The sequence below is a fragment of the Penaeus monodon genome, unplaced genomic scaffold (assembly GCF_015228065.2).
Source record: "Penaeus monodon isolate SGIC_2016 unplaced genomic scaffold, NSTDA_Pmon_1 PmonScaffold_1852, whole genome shotgun sequence".
Lineage (NCBI taxonomy): Eukaryota > Metazoa > Arthropoda > Malacostraca > Decapoda > Penaeidae > Penaeus > Penaeus monodon.
Genome location: NW_023648061.1, coordinates 22,501 through 28,240, shown reverse-complemented (window position 1 = coordinate 28,240; position 5,740 = coordinate 22,501). Strand labels below are relative to the sequence as shown.

At 41.7% G+C, this 5,740-nt stretch overlaps 1 pseudogene; it reads left to right on the top strand.

Moving 5' to 3' along the window:
- Positions 1–1,516: 1,516 nt before the first annotated feature.
- LOC119569762 overlaps positions 1,517–5,740 on the top strand; it is an 8,396-nt pseudogene continuing 4,172 nt past the window's right edge.

Sequence of the window (5,740 nt, the reverse complement as noted above, 5' to 3'; positions counted from 1 at the left end):
ACTGTATGAATAACATAAAAAATACTCCTCAAATAATCATTCATAAACAATACCAGGAATTAATAAATACTACCTATAAAGATGATATCAAACTTTTCCCAGACAGCTCAAAGATAAAAGAACCAGACTGACCGATAAAAAAATATAAACAACTATTTGGAAATTACCCCCAAATAGAAATCACTCATGCAGAACTATTTGTCATAAAACAAGGATTAGTTTATATATAACAAACAACAAATTAACAAACACAGCAACACTAACAGACTCACAATCATCATTACAACTAATACAAAACCCCAAACCACAGAACTACAAACAAATCACATATGAAATACAAAAGCAAATACATTTACTCTCAAAACCAAAAGACAGTGTTGCAATGGATTCCATCACGTAAAACTTTAAAGGTAAATAAAAATTGCCGATCAAGCTGCAAAGAAAGTTCATGAGATAAACATCCCCATATCTAAACCACAGGACACAAAATATACTATAAGAGAAATCAAATCAAAGAACTTCAAACAGTGAGAAATAGATTTAAAGAGAATTTTGAACACAAAAAATTATTTCATCAAAGATAATGACCAAAAACCATGGATCAGAGCTAAATACAGAAAACTAGATTCCTTCATATCAAGAATAACAACCAAACACACAAGACTGAAACAACATCTATACAGAATAAAGATGGAAAATGGCCCATTCTGCAGATGGTGCAGGAATCAAAAAGAAAGTGTTGAACACTTTGCCCAAGATTCAACTCTCAAAGAACCAAATTAAAACAAGCTCTCACACAAATTAATATACAAGATTTTAATATAAATCTTCTGATTACAGGTGCCATATCAGCCATCAATAATAAAGTACTACATATTGAGACATACAAAGATTTTCCTACAAAGAACAAGACTAATTGACATTAACAGCAAATTAAACTAAAAGAAGAGGATCCAAGGGATATAGACAACCATAGTCTAAAACCCAGTAACAAGAAAGAAGAAGTGATTGAGGATTTCCCAGAAGTGATTGCAGGGATAGGGACAGTCTCTGAGGGGTAAGGGCACTTGTAAACAATTACCAATATCTTCATTTATATCATTTGTAATAGAAAAGATGAGGTTCGTGCGCGATATAATGTGAATGATTAAAACCAGTAATGATTGGATGGCTGTGTGAAATTAAAAAATTTCTGAAAAAAAATCAAATATCACTGATATAATAAGAATATAAAGAAAGTGACAAAATAAGATAGAGGGAAATGGGCACTGCTATTGTATAGAGCATAAAAAATAGATTAGGAGGTACAACAGATACATCTGCAGCAGCCTCATATTAATCGAGAAATCACAAAAATATCCTCTGCATATCAGTGTTCAGAGTCCACAACACTCTCACAGCCAGGATTCTTAATATCTCTTTGGCAAGTTGGCACACAATGCTAATAAAAGGGGCATACACTGGTTTAGGGAATAAACATAAGGAGGGATTAGGTTTGGATTTTTGGGGTTCACATGATACCCTGGTTTTGGAACTGTCTCTGGAGGTAACAAATACCACCAAAGTTTTAGTTTTAGTTTTGCTTCCTATATGATAGGGTAAGTTATGCCTGCAATGATAGTCATATATGGTATTTCCTTCACAAGTTGGTAATAAATTATGCAAACATGGTACATAGTATAACATGTACAGGAATATGTAAAGACGAAGGCGTGACAGCAAGGAAAAACAGCACTCACTAATATATGGCCCCCCAATCCCTTGCCCGCTTTTTTCGTGGGTGGGCTTTGGTGGCAGCTACTGGGACCCAATTATGGGGAATCCCCCAAACCTTGGGACTCCCGCCCCCGACTCAACTAATTTGCATGGTCTTTTTTTTTTTTTTTTTTTTTTTTTTTTTTTTTTTTTTTTTCTTCTTCTTCTTCTTCTTCTTCTTCTTCTTCTTCTTCTTCTTCTTCTTCCTTCCCACTTTTCGTTTCTGTCCCTTCACTAAACCCTTCTGCTATCCACCTCCTAAGGTGTGATAGCCGTGCTGAAAGGATGAAAGGCTGACTTTGTGCCAGTCCTGAACGGCCTGAGGGAGCCATGGGCACGGTATTCCCCTGATTTAGTTACCTAGCCCTTACCCCTCAAGGGGACCCTGAGGAGTGGACTGTTCTTATCCCCAACATAATCCAGGCTTACCATGGCCAGTAATGAAAACATATCCCCACTATTAGGGGCAATCAGGCTTGCCCCTTTATCAAATAGCCCCAACGATGTAAACCCACCCGATTCCCCTGACCCCAGGCTCTCCTTTGACCACGGCTCCGAACACTGCAATAACTACCCCCTCATCAATGCCTACTAGTACAGTTGCCAACAATCAACCCTTAAGGAACATTTCCACTCTCCCAGCATGCTCAACTTCAACACCTCTACCCCCACAACCTCCAACATCAATCACCCCATCCTCCCTTATTAATACCTTACAGCCTTATTGCCACTCCATCTTCGTCACACCCCCGCCCTTCTACTACCCCTATCTCTACAACAATCTTGAATACTCTCTTTAGCACAGCCAAATGGGACTGATTTTTCGTGTTCCCTCCCACAGCTCCCTACTCTGACAACAGCCTTCTCTTCCAACAATGTCCAAAAACAAGTAGGTAAAGTCTCTTTCCGTAGCCGACCCGACCACTCCCGTCTTGTCACAGTAACATCCAAAAACCAAGCTATAGCATTAACAAAACTAACTGACCTATATGGTAACCCCATCCTTGCAGAACCCCATCCAACCCTCAATACTTGTACCGGAACAGTTTCAATCTCCCCAGCAAATTGCCCAATCTATGACAAAGATTGGTCAGATTGTGTAGAAGACCTACTTGCCTGTCTCACGGGACTATGATACAACATCAGTACAATGCTACTCCATTCCCCCCAGAGGTCATCGAAAGAAACCCACTAACATAGCCAAAATTACCTTCCATAGACATGACCTTCCCTTTTACTTATACATAGGAGGAGAATCCCTCCCTGTTCGTCCATACCAACCTCCTCCATGTCAGTGCCAAAATTGTTGGCGTCTAGGACACCCAGCCAAACATTGCCGTTCCACAGCCAGATGCCCACTATGTGCCCAACCTGGCCATACCCGATCTAACTGCTCTGCACAATCACGCACATGTGCCAACTGTGGCGGCCCCCATAATGTATTTTATAAGGGCTGTCCCACCTACAAATTTGAGTCTGAGGTAGCAACTCTCAGATTCAAACTTGGACTCACACTACGTGAAGCCAGACAGGAAGCACATCGACATGGTTTCTCTCTTACTCCTTACCCCAGTAATACTGCTCATTCTACCAATTCTCCTAAACCCACCCCCCCTACATCTAACTCCCCCTCTTCTACCTCCTACCTTCCCCAGTCAAACTCTTTTGCCATCCCAAACCCAGACACTCCAATCTCTACTACAGATACTCCAATCACCACTACAACCCCAACACCTTCCCCTTTCCCTCCTCGCACTACCCGTAACAGACAGAACAAACGTTCCACCCCCTCTTCCCCTACCACACAATCACCTCCACCTTCCTTTGCCCCTACGCTTGAGACACCAATCCTCTCTTCCCCCCCTCACAAGAAATCCTTTATCCCCCAAAACTCCCCAACCAACTCCTCAGAAGAAACTATTGAAAATATTCAAGATTACTTAATGAAAACAGACACTCAACCTCCAAATCTTACAACTCCTACTCCTTCCACACTCCAAGTAACTGCTGATATCCATCCTCCTCCTAATGATATTACTATTACTACTCTTCATCCTTATTGTTCTCCTCCCAACAGTAATACCTATCTTCATACCACCCCATCTTTCTCCCACCCTCATTCTTCTACTGCTTCCACCTCTGCAAACCTTTTGAGTACCCTTTTTGGGTACTCAGCCAAGTGGGATAATTTTTTTGTAATTCTCCCCTATAGCCCTGTGCTCTGACAATACCCCTCTCTTCCAATAATGTCTCCAAAAACAAGTAGGCAAAGTTTCCTTTTGCTGTCGTTCCATTTGTTCATGCCTTGTCACAGTTACATCTGAGTCCTAAGCTCGTATACTATATACCCTGACTAACCTTCCTGCCCAACTTCACTCCTTCTTTAATACTTTTACTGGAACCGTTTCCATCTTTCCGTTTGATTGTCTTGTCTTTGACAAGGACTGGTCAGACTGTGGAAACGACTTGCTCACATGCCTTGTCGACTATAATGCAGTACTACACTATTCCTCGCAGAGGCCAATGTAAATCCTACACAAATATTGCCAAGATTAGCTTCTGTAGACATGACTTCCCTCATTAAGTTTATATTGGTGGAGTGTCCTGCCCTGTCTGACCATATCAAACTCTACCCCATTAATGTCAGAAATGTTGATGTTTTGGCCACCCAGCCACAGTAGCTCCCCAGCCAGCTGCCCCTTATTTGCCCAACCTGGTCATGACTTTTCAAATTGCTCTGCTCAGTCATGCAGATGTACCAAAGGTGGTGGCTCACATAATGTATTTTATAGGAGCTGTCTCCTCCAATCCCTTGCTCTTTGTTTCTGTGGGGGGGCTTAGGAGGCAGAGACTGAGGCCCTATGTAGGGATCAGCCCTGCCTTGGACCTCAGCCTTTGCCTCAACTAATTTTGCAGGATCTTTTCATCTCCTCTTTCCTTTGCCTTCTTTTTTCATCCCCTTCTTCTATCCACTTATCCAAATCGTTAACTCATATTTACTCTTTTTGCCACAATACTTTACCATAATGTTGTGTAACCTTTGATGTTCTTCCATTTTGACCATTGACCACCCTGGAAATCCACAAATATTGCTTTACTGAACTAAAGAATCTTTACCAGGGGCTTTGACCCCAAGCCCCAGCCTAATGCTATATTTTGTGTACTCCACTAATGACCTTAGATTCAGCAGAAAAATTCAATAAATGAATGAATATAGGAGCCGCCCTGCCTACAAGCTCGAATCTGCGGTAGCAGTCCTCTGGTTCAAACCAGGCCTCATTCCATGTGAGGACAGACAAGTAGCATGCTGATGGGGTTTTTTCTCTTTCTACTTATTCCAAAATTGTACTGCGCTCTGCTCCTCTCCCATCTTCTCATGAAGTCTCAGCTCTACTAGTATCTCTTCCCTCTACCCAGAACTATCCTATCTATATTTTCTCTTTCCCCTAGTCAAACTCCTTTTCCAGTCTAAATCAAGATACTCCAATCTCTACCACTTACCTGGTGCCTACCCCTACTTCTCACTTTAACTGTGCACCATATAATCTAAACATTCCACTCTAAATGTTCTAATGCATCCTCTCCTACACCCACCTCTCCCTCTGCTCCTCAGACACCTATTCCCTCTCTCCTCCACATAAGAAAACCTTTGTTTCTCAGACCTCCCAACCAACTTCCCTCCAGAAGCTCTTGAAGACATCATAAAGTTCCACAAACATGACCCAAGAGAATCCTCTACTTCCTCATCTACCCTCTAATTCCTCTATTCCTATTCACTCTACATTCAAAGTATTTGTCGATATCCATCCTTCTCCTTCTCAAGTTCTCCGTACTCCTCTTCCTCCCAATCACCCAAAAAACACCTCATCCTCTCCTCCTCCATGTGCATCACCATTCCCTCTTTCTTCCCCCATTATCCTTACCAGTCCTACCTAGATGCTCACGTGACACTCTTACGCCCAAAAACAATGTCCTTCTCCAGATC